General features: G+C 39.3%; 1 long non-coding RNA gene across 1 annotated transcript; it reads right to left on the bottom strand.

Moving 5' to 3' along the window:
• Positions 1–1935: 1935 nt before the first annotated feature.
• LOC134533034 (uncharacterized) lies at positions 1936–16870 on the bottom strand. Its single transcript, XR_010075238.1, has 2 exons — positions 16409–16870; positions 1936–2843 (listed from the first exon to the last, which is right to left on the bottom strand). It is a non-coding gene; the product is annotated as an uncharacterized LOC134533034 (long non-coding RNA).
• Positions 16871–20244: the final 3374 nt, after the last annotated feature.

Raw genomic sequence — 20244 nt, 5'->3', positions numbered from 1 at the left:
ATTTTATTTCTCTGTTTAAAACTGAAATATAAAATTCGACCTACAAGGTCCTAAACGCAAGATAAGATGCTTTGTATTTAACTAAAAAAAATAGTATTTATTAATAGTATTCTTTAAATTATATAAGGTCAAAGATGGTACATATTTCAAAAACCTGCATTTTATAAAAACGACTCCAGGACTCATACCAAGTATTGGCCGAACATCAGCCATGTACCAAATGAAAGCTGTCACCTTACTTAACAAAATATACTGTTCAGAATTTTTGTCTGGGCCAACACTTTTAATGCCGACGGACAGCAACAAGTTCGCGCGCCCAGTTTTACTTACAGGCAATAGCTTCACCCGCCCATTACAGGACCTAAAAAAAACCATTTTATTTCTCCGTTTAAAACTGAAATATATAAATACAACTACAAGGTCCTAAACGAAAGATAATATGCTTTGTATTTAACTAAAAAAATAGTATTTATCAATAGTATTCTTTAATTTATATAAGGTCAAAGAAGGTACATATTTCAAAAATTTGCATTTTATAAAAACGACTCCAGGACTCATACCAAGTATTGGCCGAATATCAGCCATGTACCAAATGAAAGCTGTCACCTTACTTAACAAAATATACTGTTCAGAATTTTTGTCTGGGCCGACACTTTTAATGCCGACGGACAGCAACAAGATCGCGCGCCCAGTTTTACTTGCAGGCAATAACTTCACCCGCCCATTACAGGACCTGAAAAAACCATTTTATTTATCTGTTTAAAACTGAAATTTAAAAATCCACCTACAAGATACTAAACGAAAGATATGGCGCTTTGTATTTAATTTAAAAACTTAGTATTTGTTAATAGTATTATTAAAATTATTTATGGTCGAAAAAGGTACATATTTCAAAAACTTACTTTATATTAAAACGACTCCAGGACTCATACCAAGTATTGGCCGAATATCAGCCATGTACCAAGTGAAAGCTGTAACGTTTCTTAACAAAATATACTTTTCAGAATTTTTGTCTGGGCCGACACTTTTAATGCCGACGGACAGCAACAAGATCGCGTGCCCTGTTTTCCTTGCAGGCAATAGCTTCACCCGCCCATTACAGGACCTGAAAAAACCATTTTATTTCTCCGTTTAAAACTGAAATATAAAAATCCAACTACAAGGTCCTAAACGCAAGATATGACGCTTTGTATTTAACTAAAAAAAATAGTATTTATTAATAGTATTCTTTAAAATATATAAGGTCAAAGAAGGTACATATTTCAAAAACTTGCATTTTATAAAAACGACTCCAGGACTCATACCAAGTATTGGCCGAATATCAGCCATGTACCAAGTGAAAGCTGTAACGTTTCTTAACAAAATATACTTTTCAGAATTTTTGTCTGGGCCGACACTTTTAATGCCGACGGACAGCAACAAGATCGCGTGCCCTGTTTTCCTTGCAGGCAATAGCTTCACTCGCCCATTACAGGCCCTGAAAAAACCATTTTATTTCTCCGTTTAAAACTGAAATATAAAAATCCAACTACAAGGTCCTAAACGCAATATATGGCGCTTTGTATTTAACTTAAATAATTGGTATTTATTCTAGTGTATAGGGTTTGCCCTGAGACACGCCTAGGTCCTACCTTAAATTGGCCCCTTTCCCACACACTTTAGCTTAGTTTAATTTAAGTTAGGAAAACATTTCAATTGTCATTCGAGTCAGGCTTTTCACGGGGGGTTTTCCACGCTCCTGACTGGCTTTAGACACACGTAGAAAAGGGATGATAGTCGAAGTTCTGTCATTTATACTCGATCCTAAAACCGGACGATTCGACGGCCGGCCTGGAAATAACTTCTCATACACTCCAGAGTTCACACATTTTTTAAGCATATTACCATGGTGTTCGCAATAATTGGGGTTAATTGTTTCAAAATAAAACAATAATATACCATGTCATGCACTTTTTTAATACACAGTATTTGAATAAATTTTCCCTAACACATAAACCATACACGCTGACGTCATGAGTTTCTCAAGGTAACCTAATTTGGTACGTCTCTGGAGTTATACTTAATTTATAACCCATTTGCAAGAAGTCAAATGAATCGGAAACACATTGTCGAATAAAATTAGTAAGTATTAAATATTATATCTGTGACATCTTAATTATGTTACTTAGATACAGTGTGCTATCGGTACAAGAGTAAAATTTAACATTAGAGGTATGACAATTCATAATATTGTAAGTTTAATTGTACTTTTTTAATAACTACCAAAATACATACAAATTATGCAGATTTTCCTAGTTATATCCACTAAGAACACGGATATTTAATCATATAGGTAATTCATTTATTATTTATAGGGGAGACATTGAAGCAAACATTTTCTTTCAATTATTATACATATATGTGTAAGTATGCATGTGTATATATATATAAAGTCCACATTCGGCATTATCAATATGTATGTAATTGGGAAATTCATACATTGGAAGAATTTTTATAACTTGCAGGGTTATGCGGGATTGTGTAAAAAAATATGTACCTAACAATGAAAGGTGAGTATGTTAACATTTTCTAAATGAGGCTCAAAGATAAAGTTACGACACATTTTAAATTTACCTTTTTTGATTCAGGACCGTAGCTTATCAACTGTTCTGGTTCAGAAACTATCTTAATTATTACAAAGTACATCAGAACCCAGTGACGACCGGTGTATGAGCTGCAGCAGGGGAGTCAGTTTGCAAGCGCACTGACATTCACGACAAGCTTGATTCACCAATGCCCACAATGTCACAGAGGAGCCAGCGATTATCAACCAGTCGCAGCCACGCAGTGCGACGCTGCGTCTACTGGAAACAATTCTGAAGAGTTGGAATCTGCTGAGTAGTTGGAAATAGGGGGTTCAAGCACAGGCGGAGGAGCCAGGAGCCCGCCATCTTGGATGACGTCATCGGCGGCCATCTTGGATGACGTCATCGGCGGCCATCTTGGATGACGTCATCGGCGGCCATCTTGGATGACGTCATCATGACCTTTGACCTTGACCTTTGACCTTGCAAATCTATGCTAATCTATGCCAATCTACGCTAATCTATGCCAATCTATGCCAATCTATGCTAATCTATGCCAATCTATGCTAATCCGTATGCTAATCTATGCTAATCTGTATGCTAATCCATGCTAATCTGTATGCCAATCCATGCTAATCCATCCGCCATTTTGTATTTCTAGAAATTTCCACCAACTTCGAATCGTGACGTCACCGTTGCACTTTGTGTCACGGACGCCATCTTGGATTCGAATTTTTTTTTCGAACTTTTGAAATTCGATGTAAACATCAACCACCATCTTGTTTCGTCTGCTGGTGGCCGCCATCTTGTTTTCGTCTGCTGGTGGCTGCCATCTTGTTTTCGTCTGCTGGAGGCAGCCATCTTGTGACGTCATATAGTTCTATTGGTCGCCACCAGATAGCAGCAGGGATTATTTTATTTTTTTTCTTTAACTAAAATAATTTCAGTGCCGAGGCTGGGATTCGATCCATGGGACGTGAAAACGTCCAGGATGTCGTGGTTACGAGGCGGACACCTTGACCACTAGACCACGAGACCAATTGGGATATGGTGGAATAAATAATCTATATATGCCACGTACTGACGTCAAGTTTTATGATAAAAGGGGGGAGGGTGTCTTTGCCTTCCCAAATGCATGAAATTCAAATTATTATTATACCATCGCCATCTTTAATTCCAGCACAGACTACCAGATGGCGCCAAATTCAAAATATTAGTTAGGGAGTCGGCAGGCAGGTGTCGCATGCCGCCATCTGGGTTCTCAAGTTGGCTGGTAGATGTCGCTAGTATCGCGCGCCAAATTCAAAAATTAGTTGCCAGAGGCGCCGCCATCTTGGTTCTCAAGTTGGCTGGTAGATGGCGCCACCGTCACCATATTTTAGTTCATACAATCGATACCAGATGACGCCACCATCGCCATCTTTAGTTCCTAGTGTTGCTACCAGAGTGTGCCACCGTCGCCATCTTTAATTCTTAAAGTTACCGCCGGAGCGCGCCACCATCGCCATCTTTAATTCCTAAAGTCGCTACCGGATGGCACCACTGTCGGCCATCTTTAATTCAAGGTATTGTCGCCGGATGGTGCCAAGTTGGAATTTAAAAACCTACAAGTGTTATGCAATGTGTAACCAGTCGAGATAAGTTTGGAACCTGTAGCCATATTATTATTATTATTTATTAATGTATGTTTATTAAATATGATAGAGTATTTATAAAATATTGGTGTTGTGTAGAGTCTCTCTCTCTTCTTCTCGTAGTGGCAGACAGTTGTAGCAATTGTAGTCAGTTTGGAACCACTATACTACATCTCGACACTACTTAGAAATTATGCCTCCACTATTTTACCCGGACTTGGCACCGGGCAAGCATGGAACCAGAGGAGTAATGCAAGGGAATGGCTTTTCATTTGTTTGTAACAAACAAACCATCCATCCGATTACATTATCCCAAGTGCCATGCCTGGCTGTGTTACCCCCCCACGAAGCTGAAAAATGAAAACAATTCCCATAAGAACACAAGGGGAGGGTAAATATGTGCAAACATTGAGGGAAAAATAACCATCGCTGAAACATACTTCCCAGCATTAATTACAACAAAAGATGACAGCAAAGAGGACGGGGAAGAGAAGGCCTAAATAAAAAATGTATAAATACATGTGATAAGCCTCCATTACCCAACGTAGCCATGGGGTAGCGTATGTATACCATCATCCTGGATAACTCTTTTGTTATCTGTCCAAGTAAGTGCTAGTTTGTTGGTGCACTCGGAATAGATATCATGGTGGTAGGAGCGTATAGATCGCACTTTTACACGCAATGTAGACTCCTGGTGTAGTGTACGTAGGTAGTCCTCAAAAGTGATTCGGTTTTTAATCACAGACCTTTGCACACCTTTGGCCTTCTTGGTTACAATGTCACTGCACTTTAGGGCGTACAGCTTAGCCCTCAAGCCGATAAATTCTGTCATGGGTCGGCCACAGCACTCATCTTTGAATTTCCCGATTACTTTAGAATTGGTCGCAGAGTGCAGGACATGGTTGGTAGGGTAACCACTCATGTCAAAGTGGTCTAACAGTGCATGGTCAGACTGCAAATCAGAGTAGAAATCATGAGTATCAATCTGATAAATAAAGCTGTCTGTATCCATGTAGGCTAGCTCAAGCCTATCATTATACCTGGGTTTCATCACATCATAATGGAAGTGGTACATCAAAGTCTTGGAGAGGTCAAGAACGGCAAATCCAACATATATTGGCTTGTCGAACATTATTTTCTCGTGCTGAAGGTGCACCAGTGCCAGACTCTGATCATAGACTGTGTAGTCTTTGAAGGTGGGGCGAGCCACAAGCTTGCGGAGGCGCTCTTCACAGCACACCAGCTCCATTACTTGCCTCTTACGTTTCGCCTCCATCAATTTCCCAAAAGTAGCATTATTAGCTAGTTTGAAAAAGTCTTTCTCAAAGTCGTTCTGTGCGGCTTGTCGTTTTCCAGTGTTCAATGCTATGTATGGCTGCAACCATGCTGACTGACGAAAATGTAGGACTCTATGGATATGAGTTAGGCGGAGACCGTGGGAAATTGCTTGTTTGAGGTTAATGTAATGGATAACGTAGTGGGATTTGTTGGAGAGAGTGGTGAGAAGTTTAGATTGGGTAGAATTGGGAGGACACTCATTCCTAGGAAGGAAGGGTAGATCCCGGTGGGACGGATGTAATTCTACTGGATACTCGACGTCACACTCCACAATGTAGCCAATATCACTATCATCAGGTATGCTGGTAAAATCAATGTTCGTATCATTGCTCCACTGAAAGTCACTGTGTGGTAGAGGGCAAGACATGGCCCAACCGTACAAATTGTTGGCATCTAGGTATGCAAGAGACGATGAAGGTTTGGTGGGGTTGTGTGTCTCAGGTGCATAGGCATTGTTTGCCACGCAGTGCCTTTTCATGCACTGTGCCACCCCACCTCGGATGCCTGACTCAACAAATAAATGCATGTCATAATCTGTGAGCAGGTCCAACCGAACTTGGGTAGTCTTGAGCATGGCATCAAAAGTAAATCCTGGTGCACTGACGTAATGCGCACAATCTAGACCATACGTGTCAAGACAAAGGCTGCGGAAGCTCTCGAAAACATCACATAAGATCAAAACATCTGACTTTAGGTATACATCGCTATACTCCCCCAATGTCGAGCAATGAAAGGCATCCCAGACGGTGTGTGCATGAACATAATCCTCATCGCTAATGGTAGAGTCGGTGAGAATGTTAAAGAAAGCCTCCTTGGGCGGTAGCTGTTGTTCGTCCAGACGTTCCCAGGAATCAATGTGATCATATGGGAATACTCCCTTCCGCATGACGAGCGACACACAGGTGGGATCGAAAAACTTCATGGTGGTGACAAACTGTGCTGGTGGTAGGTTATGTGCTAGTGTAGACAGGGAGCATGTCATGAATCTAAGTGTGTCAATGAACTGGACTGAGAACCTATCACCAAGCTTCTTCGAGAATGTTATCATTTTCTCTTCACTGTGTGGTATGATGAAGATCTCCTTAGTGTCATACCCAAGCTGCTTGACAATAAAGTGCTGGTCGTAGCCGAGATTATGGAAGAAGACTACTAGCTTCTTTGGTCTACGACGCAACATGTTACAGCCATTACAGGAAGGTCCAATGTAATTTCCTGTAAAATGATCATGATCCTTCACCCTATAGTTTGATGCAGTGAAGGGTTTGTGGCAGTAGCAGCATTGTGCTGCATGGTTGAAGGTAATGTACTGGGTCCGTGTCAGAGGTGTCATTGGGATGGAGGTAGCATATATATCCTTCACTTTGTTCCCAATTTCAACTATATCCTCCATGAACCTACTCGCAGCATCCACACCTCGGTATATAATCGGTTCCTGTGGCAGGTTTGCTGTAAGGTGTGTGGGTATACGAGCATTGTCCACCTTGATGTATATACCATAGCTATATGGCTCATGCTTCTGGTACTTCTCTGTGTATGCTATATTGGGGTCATGCTGACATGAGTCCACCTTGGTTAGCATGGCCTCGAAGTCTGCATACACAACTATAGGCAGTTTACCCATGTGGTGGAAGTTGGTGAATTCCAGCCTGGGTGGGTTTCCATCCTTGTCTGGAAGCGGCATTTCAACACGCACAGGTGCATGAGGAACACAGTACCTCCTATGTTGTTCCAGGCACTGTTGTCCCGTCATTCCAGTCACTCGGAGTTGATCATCAAATGATTTGAAGCATCTCTTACATATATATATTCTTTCATTGTGATTGGTTACCTGAGACCGTATCAGCCGTGAAAAGTCCGTTATGAGGCAGTAGTGCTTGTGATCGACATCGGATATTAGCAGAAGATCGAAATGCTGCTGCTTCTCTTCATCAACAACCCGAATTGGGACCACCTTATTCTCTTCACCGAGAGTATAGACATTAACTGACACGGTTGGGTTGTGTCGCTCAAAGACATTAATCTGTTTGACTGGTGTAGGGAAATCAAGTCCGTCAAAGTTAAATTGTGTCTCCAGGTTCAGGTATCGTTGGTCAACTCGACACACATTAAATCCCCCAACAAACTTGGAGATAATGGCCCACTTGAAACATTCTTGATCTTCGTTCTGGGGATTAAGTACAGCATGTTTGATAGCAATCGATGGTGGCAGAGGCAGATAGGAAGATGCACGCAGTGGGTCGAGCTTGCTGACACGAAGTTGTATGCACTTCACTGACGTCAGCGACCAGCCAGAACCTTTGCTCATGTACTCGTCCTCCTCCTTACAGATGTTCAAAATACTATTTCGAACAGCTATAGCAACATCATCTACATTGTATAGAGGGATGTTGGGGGTCTTGAAGGCACGCAGGTCTGCACTGTCGTCGAATGGTGCTGGTTTTGCATAATTGCACTCGAGCCACATATTAAATTTTACGGCCCCAGTTGCCTCTACAATCTCAGTTAGCTGCGCAACTATTCTATCCTCCATCGTCTCAAGATATGTACAGATATCCAATGAACGGTCGAAATTGTTCCCGGCTACGAAGGTGCGCAAACTACCACTGAATGCACGAGCCACTTCAACGAAATCATTATTATTATTAATATCTTCTGGCTCAATGGTTGATGTGGCCTGGGATGTTGAGGTATTAGGCAACACCATGGGTTGAACTGCTCTAGAAGTAGAGGCTTGCTGCTCATCACTCACAAGCATTGTGCACCGAGTCGGGAGAGCTGGAGTCGTCGCCGCAGACCCACGACATACCAAGCGGTGTGCTGCTAAATTGTCGCGCCGGGCAAAAACATTTCCGCACTTATCACAAAGAGCATTAACTGCTCGAGCCTGGTTTCCAGTACAGGAATCCTCATGCCTACGAGCATCGAAGGTCCTCGTAAACTGCCTGTAGCAGTACCGACAATGCTTGCTGCGAGATGTATGTGTGCCGGTACAGATCTTCAAATGGCGCTGTAGGTTACCCCAACGAGCAAATGTAGTGCCGCATTTCTCGCAGAGGTGCATTTCTAGGTTAGGTGCGTCTGCACACTGTCGTTCATGACGTAAGGCATTTTTCCAGGCCGTAAATAACTTCTTGCAAAAGCGACAACTAGGACCCATCGCGCCTACCCCTGAACTAACTGAAATATCAGCAGACGTGGATGATGATGATGATGATGATGCTATATCTCTTGCTATCAGCTCCGGATCCTGCAGAGAAGCCTCGATGCGGTTCGACGGAGAAGTAGATACCTACCAACGAAATACTAGTTAAAATACTATTTCGAAGAATAACCAGCAGTCACTTGCATAAAAACAGATGAAAGTGTATAAGCAGGACCACCAACTTGTTAAAAAAAATTTATGTATTACTGAGAACTTGACAAAAAAAAATGTGTCAACAGTTTGAAGCTGTAATATTTCCTGTGTAAACATAAGCAGGTCACACTAGCTTTATAATAATTAATTGTACTGGTAGGAAATGTGTGTACTAGCCGACGAGACTCTAACAGACCGTCTACCGCTACGTGATACAGTGCTAGGTATCGTGCGTGAAAAAACTTTATTCATTAAGAATATATTTGTAATGAAATACGCAGCAAATGTAAATAACGAGTTAACAAAAATATAAATAATATTTATGATTTAATAAGGTATGGGACTCAGTAATATCGTGCGCGATGTAAGGAAATGGACTCGCAGTGCATATATAATTTCACGTAGCTCTGCGCTGGGTCAGAGCACTAATGGAAACCTTTCAGAAGGTATGTTGAAGCTCCCCCCCTCCCCCCACCACCACCTCTCTTACACCACTCTCTTCAGACAGGCGGCGCGCGCTTCATGACAGTCTGAGTCGTGTCCCGACATGTCTCGAGCACCCCATGCAGTCAGGGGAGCATTTACGTATAATGAAAGGAAGTAGCTCTGCTGTTTTATTGCTGGAATACTAGACATACTTACACTGATATTTAAAATAAAAACATAATCTATATAAATTAATGTATCGCTGCTCATAGCATAGTGTGCTGCCAACTATGCGTCCTTTTCCTGTATGTGGCCAGACACTTTAGGATATATGATTTCAGCATAAGTACAACAAGAAAAATATTACTTCCTAATGTGGTCCCTACATTGTTCCCAGGGTATCGTAAATGGTTTCATGGCTACAACTGCATGTGACACTACATAAAATAACAATCACAAGTGTAATACTTTTTACAAGTATGTGTAGGCTTCTGACTGTGGCGGACTGAAGGCTCGTGCCTGCAGTAGGACGTTAACACAGACTACGTATGCATCAGTTGAGACGTGATAAAATTACAGGTTACATCAGCTGAGGCGAGGTCAAAGACTTGTCCGTACCCTATAGCATAGGACCGATGCCTGAGAGCAGCGGTATATATGTAAGCCGCTAGGATATTACAGTACATTATGTAGACGTCAACTACCACTCAAGTCAAAAATGTGTTTAATAAATACGAAAATAACTATTCTATGGTCAAAAATGTGTTTAATAAATACGAAAATAACTATTCTATGTGAAAATACACTAGTATGAAAATCCATATTACTCATGCTAGAGAATAAAACTGTGTAAGGACATGCACAATAAATTATAAAAACTAATAATGAGCCTACTAGTGTTACATTGGAAATAATTATTTAAAATAAATACATCTTAATTTGTGGCTTGTCAGAATAAATAAAGTCATCGGTCCCCCCGAGCATGTCTGGCATTTGGTTCAGTCAGGGAAAGAGGACTGAGCATGGTTGCTTACGAGATTATGGCTCGCAGACAATAATGCATGCGATACTAGAATTGCACTTGGACGTAACGTATACAGTAAATGTGACTATGAAAGATTTCAATATATAGACATAGTGAACAACTTTTTTTTTGTAATAACATAAAACTGGACGAGATGGGTATCGAACCGCGCACTCCAGACTACGGAGCGCCATGTCTACCAGATAGGAGCACAACACTGTAGCTACGAGTTGCAGAGGGGATCAATGTAAACAGTTTACAACTAACCTACAGACGTGTTAGGAATAAAGCATAAGCGTGCACGATTTGTGTTGGATTTCACCAGTGTGCTTCTACTTATTCTTGAGACGGTAATTCTCCGTAAAGTTTTTTAGATATTAGCCACCACGACACTCGTGATTTGATGTGTGTTGGTATATATCGTAACAAAACTAGTAGATACATGGTTTTTGCAAAAAGAGGAAATTAACTCTCGCTAATGAATTATTTTTAGGAAATATGTTTCAATTTTAAAATATCTGAATGCACCTGAATATATAAGCTAATATAGAATGCAGATCGATGCCTAAAGTGTTATCGAAAGGTTGTAGATTTTTAGAGCCGAATAATCTGACTCATCGTAATGATTGCTAGACATTCAAAATGTTTTTAATTTTGAGTTAAATTTAAAATCTAGATGCTTGTTGACGCCACAGTACAGACGTTAACAATATAGATTATTTTTAACTACTGCTTTTGCTTCTTGTAAAATAAATAAGTAGTTGCAAACGAATTTAGTTATTACTATAAGCCGTTAATCTTCAGCCGCGAATAGTGTTACTTCACAACTAATGAAATGCACGAATGACAATACTTTAATATTAATGTGACATGGATCTGAACAATGCACTGTTATACTAATATTTCTTTTATAAACGGGGAGCGGGCATCTTACCTCAGCGGTGAACTGAAGACGTGGACTAGTGGACTGGTAGAACTCGATCATGAAGGCACGATACAAATGGTTGGAGTTGCGCTCGCTCGAGTATATAAAGGATTTCTGTGTGTGACGTCAGTGAGGTCATGGACGAGTCACTAGGGTGGGTTCACACCTGAACGTTCATTTGATGTGTTAGCTTTTAAAAAAAATCGAGTAAATTTATACTGGTTTCCAACACAGGTTCTAAAGATGATGACTGTTTATAAATATATATTTTTAAAAACATTAATTTTTTTTTATATGTTTAGTGGTTTAATTTTTAGTATTAATGCATACCAGTAGTTTCATACATTATAAACTAATGGTATGCATTATTGAACTTCCTTTAGACATGCGTATTACAAAATTAATTTCGGATTTGTTGGGTCTGTTCATTACGAAGGACCTCGCATGAAACCACCTTAAGACTGACCCGTCTCCCACAGGCAGTCAACAAAATTCCTTACCCCGGAAATACTTTTTCCGTCCGGTCGCTGGCCTGGCATGCTGCTCCGAACCGTTGACCTCAACCTGCGTTTCAAAGCATGCACTATTTGCTTTAGGGATTTTTACACGAATAAATATTAATTTGAAGTTATACACTTTGGGGGTTTACTTAAATTAAAGTCGAGAAATACATTCATTATTTTTATTACAAGAAAGTCGACATATACTCGTGCAACCACAGATTGCAAATAATAATAATATATTTTTAAAAACAAGCCATTTATAAAACTTTTAAAATTAAATTTCTCGAGTTACAAACATTGTAATTTTAAAACAAAAAATATTCCACTTCATAAGTAAACTGCGTATGGCTCAGAGCATACTGGTGGTACGTGGTTCATTGTATACAGTTGGCGCATGAGTCTTATTTAATATTATAATAATTAGTTTCACGATTATGACGGAAACAATGTCATACAGTTGTACCAACTTTATTGTTGTGCAACACTTTCGTTTTTTTTTTTTCAAAAATGGTTCTCTTGCATGTATTTCATAGATGTCACGTGGTACTAACTACCGGGTTCGTACAGAGGCTTAAAACTATGTAGGTTACATTGCAGGTAGTTGCATGAAGCCCACCATACTTGATTACTTTCTTCCTCAATGGTGTGGTGAATAAGCCCGTCACACTGTTCCGTCCAACTGATAACCGCGCCGGTGCTACGCCGCAACTCACACTTCATTGACGCTTGTCCTGGACGCACACGTAACGTTTCGGTTGCTGATGCAGCCTTAAGTATGTCTAAGCTTGTGGGAAATTTACTGTCAGGTCGTATATGATATATAACACAGTTGACCTTACTACATGCTTGATTGCGTACATCTAGGTTGTCCTCATCACAGTTCGACACCCAGTGATGACCAAAGTTGCAGACCTCCAGCTGGAACTGACCATCAGCTGTCACGAAGAACACACGACGGAATCCAGACGTTACCTCTGCATACTCAGCAGACGGATCAAAAGACATTTTGACCACAGTACACGGGTACTGGATGAGATCTATGATTCAACTAGCTTCTTCAGGATCGTTGTCCTCAAATTTATATCACAGTACAAAATTTCAATATGGCCGCTGGACATGTTATTAATTTGTCAACATTTAATTTTCAAAATATTATTTAACTGTAAAAATTAAATGCAATCATTAAATTAAAGATTTGTCTGTTATCAAAGAAACATGTACAGTATACTTAATGCTCTAAGATGTAGATGTTATATAGAATAAAATAATGTTTAGTTGGATGAAGAATATTTATAAATTGTATTTTATGATTTAATAAAATTTAAACAGTTGATATTAAGAGGTGTATCTTAATTTTTGTAACTTAGTTCTGTATCGGGTGCAGATGGAGAATGAGTGTTTAATTGAGTGTTGATTTTGAATATGAATGTCGAATTAAGTGTCGATTTTTGAAAAATGAGTGGAGAGTATTTATTTCCATACATTACAACATTTAAAGTATGATTATCGCACAGGAATTGTCTCATGTCATTTATGAAGTTGGGTAGTCTAAATATATTTGGTTATTCAATTGTTCTAGCTCCTGTAGCATACGCCTGTATTGTCTGCTGCGGGAGTGACGTCTGTGCTCGGGAAGAGGCTTTCACAGCAGCGCGTGTTCGGGCAGGAGGAAACACGCAGAGCCACTCAGGGTGTTTGTGCCGTCAACCATAGGCTGCGCCGGGTTTTTGGAATGTGTTGTGCAGGATATTTCGAGCGAGTTCTGGGGCCTCACAGCATCGCTCCACTAACGTGGTAGTCTGCTTCTAACCACGCTCTCATCATCATGGCTTCATCCAGCGACAGCGAAATGGATGATAGTAGGGAGCGATCCCGCAGCCCTCTGCATACTTGGGATAATGTAATCGGATGTATGGTTTGTTTGTTACAAACAAATGAAAAGCCATTCCCTTGCATTACTCCTCTGGTTCCATGCTTGCCCGGTGCCAAGTCCGGGTAAAATAGTGGAGGCATAATTTCTAAGTAGTGTCGAGATGTAGTATAGTGGTTCCAAACTGACTACAATTGCTACAACTGTCTGCCACTACGAGAAGAAGAGAGAGAGACTCTACACAACACCAATATTTTATAAATACTCTATCATATTTAATAAACATACATTAATAAATAATAATAATAATATGGCTACAGGTTCCAAACTTATCTCGACTGGTTACACATTGCATAACACTTGTAGGTTTTTAAATTCCAACTTGGCACCATCCGGCGACAATACCTTGAATTAAAGATGGCCGACAGTGGTGCCATCCGGTAGCGACTTTAGGAATTAAAGATGGCGATGGTGGCGCGCTCCGGCGGTAACTTTAAGAATTAAAGATGGCGACGGTGGCACACTCTGGTAGCAACACTAGGAACTAAAGATGGCGATGGTGGCGTCATCTGGTATCGATTGTATGAACTAAAATATGGTGACGGTGGCGCCATCTACCAGCCAACTTGAGAACCAAGATGGCGGCGCCTCTGGCAACTAATTTTTGAATTTGGCGCGCGATACTAGCGACATCTACCAGCCAACTTGAGAACCCAGATGGCGGCATGCGACACCTGCCTGCCGACTCCCTAACTAATATTTTGAATTTGGCGCCATCTGGTAGTCTGTGCTGGAATTAAAGATGGCGATGGTATAATAATAATTTGAATTTCATGCATTTGGGAAGGCAAAGACACCCTCCCCCCTTTTATCATAAAACTTGACGTCAGTACGTGGCATATATAGATTATTTATTCCACCATATCCCAATTGGTCTCGTGGTCTAGTGGTCAAGGTGTCCGCCTCGTAACCACGACATCCTGGACGTTTTCACGTCCCATGGATCGAATCCCAGCCTCGGCACTGAAATTATTTTAGTTAAAGAAAAAAAATAAAATAATCCCTGCTGCTATCTGGTGGCGACCAACAGAACTATATGACGTCACAAGATGGCGGCCTGCAGCAGACGAAACAAGATGGCGGCCACCAGCAGACGAAAACAAGATGGCGGCCACCAGCAGACGAAACAAGATGGCGGCTGATGATTACATCGAATTTCAAAAGTTCGAAAAAAAAAAATTCGAATCCAAGATGGCGGCCGTGACGAAAAGTGCAACGGTGACGTCACGATTCGAAGTTGGTGGAAATTTCTAGAAATACAAAATGGCGGATGGATTAGCATGGATTGGCATACAGATTAGCATGGATTAGCATACAGATTAGCATAGATTAGCATACGGATTAGCATAGATTGGCATAGATTAGCATAGATTGGCATAGATTGGCATAGATTAGCGTAGATTGGCATAGATTGGCATAGATTAGCATAGATTAGCAAGGTCAAAGGTCAAGGTCAAAGGTCATGATGACGTCATCCAAGATGGCCGCCGATGACGTCATCCAAGATGGCCGCCGATGACGTCATCCAAGATGGCGGGCTCCTGGCTCCTCCGCCTGTGCTTGAACCCCCTATTTCCAACTACTCTGCTGCATTCATTCGCTAGTCACCACAATAACAATACATTAGAATAATGTTGTTTATATACTATTGAGACCTTGCATGTGATGGTAACGGGCCAGCATCTCGTTACCTGTATTTAAGGGGCGAGAACATATCAATTAGTTCTGGAAAAAAAATTCCCAAGAATTATTAAAATAAAGTACATGAAAGATGCTGTTAATTGTACACCATACAATACACCATACAAAGTACATGCTGCATTTCAACAAATGTGCTTGCATGGTTAACGTAACGTTATATCAATGAGTAAATAGAAAATTTTATTCGAAATTTAGTCATTAGCCAACCCCAAGTGTGAAAGATATTCAAGCAATTATTTGCAATGTTGCAAATATGTTTTAAAATGGTGCAATTTATGGCTTACTTTTTCAATTTTTCTTTGTAATGAAACAAGAAACAACTTGCAACGTCACAAAAGGCTCGCTCAGGAAGGAGGGTGCAACCTCTCTTTGGAACGATCCTCTTGTTCAATGTCAAATGAGCTACTTGTCACTTGCATTTGTTATTTTCCTAGTGTTAACTAAGAGGTTTCTTATATTTCAATGGTGGTATACACCACAACACTTTATATTTGTTCGGTACATTCGTATAAGGGAAACTGTAATTACATAATCCAGAGAACATAACATCACTTGGAAACCACACGTACTAAGTGTAAGGTTCTATCATATAGTTAAACAAGTTTGGCTGGCAACAAACACAACAAATTATAATCGGCATTAAACGCAACATTCCCAGTCCATTGACCATAGTTCGAGTGCTTATAGAAGTTCTATATGAAACCAAATAAAAATAATTCTGTAATACTACTGTTATTATTCTCAAATGTATAGAAATATGGTTGTTCCTTCTTGTAATGGTACAGAACACAAAGGTTTACAGAAATATTGTGTCACTTAACAAACATTTGTATTTTTACATATGAACCCCTAATTCGGTTCCAATTACAATTTATCTTAATCTGTTTTAGCACAATATTGAGCTTAAAATTTCTTATCCTAATTACACTTCTCAACTACCTATGCGGAAATCGGATCAAATTGTTTTCTAATAAATAAAAAATCGAATAAATAGATACTTCAGCCTACATAACACCATACAGTTTCTGCGAGAATATTTATTACGTACTCATAACACTTAAGAAAATGTTACACAAATCATTGCTTGATATTCATTCGTTCTTCTGTTCTGTCAACTGTGAACATAACGGGTGAATCATCGTGAAGTTATATATGTATCCTTTTGCGCACCTTTCTCTTTCACTGGCTAGCAATTTGTGACGTCACTCTGGAGATATTTTGCTAAAGTAGGCTATGTATACGGAAATATACGTTAATCTGAGTTTTACATTTTGTTAGAACGGCGGTTATCAACAAATGATGATTCTAATGGCAAATTTATTTTCATTCAAGTAAATAAATTAAGAAATTAGATACCTATAACTAATTTTATTGCCTCATTTATTACAAAATAAGTTTTTTTCTGTATTTTGTTTTGTCTCCGCCCAATTTAGGTTTCGAATGGACGAAAGCTACGATATCATTTAATTTTGACAATCTTTTTTTTTTATATAGCCTGAAGTGATTTTATTATTTATTTCAGTGTAATACATTCACAACACAAGTTTGGCTAAATAATGTTAAACTTTTGTAGCAGTGACACCAGTTAACTGTTGTTTGCCACAACCGTAATAAATTATTTTGTGCACTATATATTGTGTACTATATATTGTACTAACAAAATACTAGGCAGGAAAATAATAACGCGGTAGTTTAGATACGGAAAAAAAATCATTTCGCTGGTTAGTACAACCTCATCCGAAAAAAAAAGCATTTATTTCAAAAATCAAGATTATATAATTAAAAATATGTCACTCTTGTAATATTAATATTGATTATTTAAAAATGTTGCATGGTTATTAATCGTTTCACAAAGCTTAAATATTTAAATTTTTCAAAAATTCGTACTTTTTATTCTGCAGTTTTAAATGCTAAATCTGCCACTCCTCTTCCCGGAACTTACCTAACACAATCTTTACTTCTCTACCTGCAGATTGTTATCCCTATTTCAAGTAATGCTAATTTTCTAGAGAAGGTTCTCCATTAAGAACATTTAATGGTTTTTTGAATAACACCTATCCCGAAGAACGCCGTTAAGTATTTTTAATGTGGCTAACGTAACTTACCCAAACATTTACACCAATATACAGTATTTTAAATGAATATTGTATACAACCAATCATTCAAATAATTGAACAGTGTTCGAAATTAAATTACCTTATCCCTCCAGCCATTCACACGATTAAACAATGTTTTAAATTAAGCTAACAAAACTTAACCAACCATCCAAATGACTTAAAAGTATTTTAAAAGTAGCTAACGTAATACAAAATACAAAACCAATGGTAAAATACCGGTAATCTACCTCAATTATCTCAACAAATATTAGCAGAATCATCACACATAATTAAAGAATCTCAAAAAACATTTATAAGAATTTTATGTAAATATTTTCATAAGTGCTTAAACTATGAAAAATTGCCAAAATAAATATCCAAACAATAAAGCACGAATATCAAAAATTTGAATTTATATTTCGCCGTTTTTTGTTAGTTCTATCAACATAACATGACATCAATTAATAATATAATTAAATGAAAATATTTGGTTTGCGTTTACAACCGAAAATTTGGGACACGTTACAATTGTTCCGAAGTTAATGCAAGTTATTTTAATAACGCAAGTAAGCGTATCAGATATATTAATTCATGTAACAATATGAGCTAAATTTATTTTCTAAATGAAACGTATAAACATTAATACTAATAGTTCAGTTTATAATAAACTTGCATCTGTATGTATCCTACATAAAAATTTGTGACAAGGTTATAATTCAGAAATTCATTAAAAAATAAAACACTTATTGAAATGCTGTGCCTTTGTTTAAATAAACTTTACTCAGCTGTCAAAGTTGAGGCCTACACAAACAAAAAAATCATTTTCTCAAGATCAGTTGCTATAAAAACTTATTTTGACCATTCATATAACCCTACCTCCCTTACTTCGTGCAATAATCTTTGCTAAAATTAGTCTTTGTTTGCACAATAACACTCAGTTCTGACACGTTATAGTTTTAAAAGAGATGGTTATTTATTATTTAATTCATTTTTGTTGTTTTAGTGTTATTTGGGTAACTATATTACACACAGTCTAGCAGTTTGTCAATTCATATCATCAAACTACCATTCAAACCCGCGCTCGTAGGCAGTATCACCAACGAAAAGTATGCGCGCAGAACGTGAAAATATTCGTCCGCGGATCGGGCAGGCCTGTACACTTAGGCCATTCGATTTTTCGCAGTAATCACTTGACAGTGCACCAACTCATACGCCTCACTGAAGAGATAACAAGCGCCTTCAACGTAAAAGATTATGTAGTTGCGACGTTTTTAGACGTAGAAAAAGCCTTCGACAGAGTTTATAACGCGGGGCTAATCTATACAAACTATATCAAACAAATTTCCTGGTCTGCTATACCAAGCTAGTCGCGTCCTACCTAGAAGACAGAACGTTTACAGTATCAACTTAAAGAACTATGTCTGACATCAAACAAATAAGAGCAGGCGTACCACAGGGCAGTATTCTAGGCCCTGTTCTATTTAACATATATAGCCTTCTAGAGATTTGCCACGCCCCGAACACCGCCTAGTGAAGTTAGGCTGCTATGTGCTATGCAAACGACACGTTTCTGTATAGCAGATCATACACACTTCACCTAGCCACTACCAGACTGCATTAGCTTAGATTAAATTAGGCTAGGAAAAAAAACGGATGCATTAGCTGTGTGCTAGCAATGGTGTACGACCTGGCTTAGCAAAGTGAACACAACGATGTCCGAAGCTATTGTGTTTACTCGCGGAAATCTTCCACCTGTAGAACACAGGCCATAAATACGTTTGTTTGGCGAACAAATCCCACACAAGGACGTCGTAAAATATCTAGGCGTCCACATGGACAGGAAGCTTCTCTGGCACCATCATATAGATGCCTAGAGAATTCAAGCTGAGGTTAGACTAAGCTCACTATATCCAGTAATGAGCAGGCGATGTGGAGGCACAGTAACGAACGGTTTACTGTGCTCTACAAAACACTGATTCACCCTATTATTACGTACGCAGCCCCAGTCTGGGCAACCACTGCGAAAACACATTTATTAAAGCTGCAGCGAATTCAGAATAAATGTATTCGAATAGCTACAGACGCTCCAATGTATTACCCTACAGAAGCCTTGCATTGTGAAACGGACACGGAAACTTTGCAAGACTTTTACATTCGAACCCCAGAAACATTTTACGATAAATGCGTAAATAGTTAAAACCCACATGTTTTATCGCTCGGAAATTTTGATCCGGACGTAAGACAAAAATATAAGCGGCCGAAATCGCTCCTTGCCCACCGGCCGCCATAGTCGCGCGTGATTGGCCGCGCAGACTGCCAGCCAATGCGCGCGGAGCGAAAAAGCACAGTTCTTGCAATCCTAAGCTGGCAGCTCATAGTATTAAGTATTATTAAGTATAATATGGTTCTAATTGACATACAACGCCCAACACCGACGCAGCCCTCCCTGTAGGTCCTTCCGTGTAGGCGAAAAATACTGTCGTGTTTCGGCCCAGCAGGGCTCGAATTATCGTCTGATTTTCCACTTTTTTGGTCTCCTGAGACCTTGAATGGCGAAGCGCCCAAGAATAATCCCATACACATGTACACATTCATACTGATATTTCTAGTTTAAGAATGTGTGCTGGCTGGCATCATGGCGGGAACACGGACCAAACAGTCCAAGCTCACCACCTTCGCTTAGTAGTGCTTTTTTACTCTGTCCAACTCTTCTTCCAGAACAACCCTTCTGTTCCCGTAACCAACCTG

The sequence above is a fragment of the Bacillus rossius genome, chromosome 6 (genome assembly GCF_032445375.1).
Source record: "Bacillus rossius redtenbacheri isolate Brsri chromosome 6, Brsri_v3, whole genome shotgun sequence".
Taxonomy (NCBI): Eukaryota; Metazoa; Arthropoda; class Insecta; order Phasmatodea; family Bacillidae; genus Bacillus; species Bacillus rossius.
The sequence above is the reverse complement of the archived record's forward strand: the minus strand, read 5'-3'. Positions and strand labels throughout refer to the sequence as shown.